The sequence below is a fragment of the Mus pahari genome, unplaced genomic scaffold (genome assembly GCF_900095145.1).
Source record: "Mus pahari unplaced genomic scaffold, PAHARI_EIJ_v1.1 scaffold_11507_1, whole genome shotgun sequence".
Classification (NCBI taxonomy): Eukaryota; Metazoa; Chordata; class Mammalia; order Rodentia; family Muridae; genus Mus; species Mus pahari.
In genome coordinates this window covers 22169-24433 of record NW_018393664.1, presented here as the reverse complement: position 1 = coordinate 24433, position 2265 = coordinate 22169, and the positions used below count along the sequence as shown (strand labels likewise).

Genomic DNA, 2265 nt, shown 5'->3' with positions numbered 1-2265 from the left:
AGTATTTCTATTGTCTTCTTACAGTCCATCATTCATTCATTTACCTGAACAGACAAGGAGAGTCCAGTGATTATATATGCAATTTTTAAAGGATATCTTTTAACTTTCAAATGTGTCTGTACTTATATGTGCCATGAGGGTACAGGTTATGTATATATAATGTCTGATTCCCCTGGAGTTGAAGTTAACTGCAGTTGTGACCTCTGGTTATCAAACTGTGGTCCTCTGGAAGGAAAAGAATCTGGAAGAAGGGAAGCTCTCTTAAGTACTGACATCAGACCAATCCCCAAGACCTACTTTCACCTCTGTGTCTCTGTGTGTCTGTGCACATGTGTATGAACATGCCAACAGATGCTATTAGAAAACATGAGATGTCATGAAATGAAGCTAAAGGCAGTGGTAAGCCACACAGCATAAGTGCTGAAACCAACCTTGGCTCCTCTTGAAGAGCAGCAACTATTCTTAATCAGTAAGACATCTCTGAACACTCCAACATCATATAATTTTAAAGATGAAAGAAAGAAATATAAATGTCTCTTATGATACTATCCTTCTAAGGTTTTGCTTCTAAGTGTGTAGCCAGGCCAATAGAAAACGTGTTCTGTCCGTTATTGAAACATAGTCACGTAGTCTACAGCCAATCAATAGGATTTCTATGCAGAGTTCAGACTTCCGACTACCTGCACAGGAGGGTTTGGAATTTATTCCTTACAATGGAGCCAGTAGCAACATGGCATGGCCAAGTGAAGAAACAGAAGGCTGGTTGCACAAGCTGGCAATGTACCGATGTGTGGGTTCTGCGTGTTGAAGACTCTGAGCCACCAGCTCCAACCACAGAGCCTGCTGTATATCTATTGGCCCAAGTGGAACTCACCCATGATCCCTGATTTCCAGGACAACTAGCACTCAGTTCCACGGGATCCACAAAGTAGACTGGGGAAGACACTGACTATCTACGCCTGGGACAGGAAGGGCAGGTGCTGTGGCAGTGTCCAGGAAGAGTGACACCATGGACCCACAGTGACAACAGAGGGCCTTCAGGAAGAGATAGGGAAAACTGAGGCAAGGTGGGAGTAGTCACTTCTCTTCTGTTCTCACAGGAAACGTGGGTCTGGAGCTGCTTGAGTCCCGACTTTGTCTCCTGCTGCTGCTGGGACTTCTCATAATGCTTGCCTCATGCCAGGAACCAACCCCTTCCCAGAAGTTTTACACTGACCATATCTATAATAGCACCTACCCCCGATGTGATGATGCAGTGCAGGTTGTTAACAGGTATAGACCAAGATGTAAAGACATAAATACTTTTCGTCACACAAGTTTTGCTAATGTTGTTGGTGTGTGCTGTGTCCATTTGCAGAATCCACTTGGATTCTGCAAAGATCATACAAGTGCAAACTGTCATAATAGTTCATCTCGGGTACCTATAACTGTCTGTAACCTCCAACTCTGGGAAGACCTTATACCCAATGCAGATACCAAATGAAAGGATCAGTGGAGTACTACACAGCTGCCTGTAACCCCAGAACTCCACAGGACAGTCCCATCTTTCCAGTGGTTCCGGTTCACTTGCATGGGACATTTTAGCTCCAGTGCCAGCACTTTGTACCTTCCCTCATCTGCTACTCCCAAGATCATAGTAGTGAAGAACCAATTTTTCTGTCTGCACTGCATATCATCACCTGACCTCATGAAACCTGTCACAGGCTCCCTTTAATTTAGCTGAACATAAATTTTCTAATCAATAAATACTTTTTCATACAAATCTAGATCCCTGGTATCTCTGTGTCTGACAGCATTGGAGAGAGAGGAAGGGGGAGAGACACAAACAGAGAAGTGTGTGTGTGTGTGTGTGTGTGTGTGTGTGTGTGTGTGTGTGTGTGTGTGTTGAGGCAGGAACTCATACCAATTGAGGCATCCAACCAGTACCTGGAAACAAATGAATCTGATAAAATATGGTTATATTTCCAGAATGTTCCTAGAGGACATCTTCCCTGAAGTTTCTATGTGAGATAGAAGTGGCTGGAAGAGGAGATCAGGGAATTGGGATCTCTCAGTGAGGCCCTCTCCCTGCATAGCTGTCCTTAGAGGTCAATTGTGAGATCATTCAACACAAACTAGGAAGGACAGGTATCAAGATAAGGGAACTGGAATCAACACAGAAAAGAGATGAATAATGAGAGGTCCTGCCCTGACTCCTGAGGACAGAACTGTAGTCAGGAATCAGTTTCAGACAGGAAGGTGCCATCTCTTTAAGGACATGGTGAG

The 2265-nt window shown here is 44.1% G+C and overlaps 1 pseudogene; it reads left to right on the top strand.

Moving 5' to 3' along the window:
- The first annotated feature begins 1100 nt into the window (after positions 1–1100).
- On the top strand, positions 1101–1584 carry LOC110315656 (annotated as a pseudogene).
- The last annotated feature ends 681 nt before the right edge of the window (positions 1585–2265 follow it).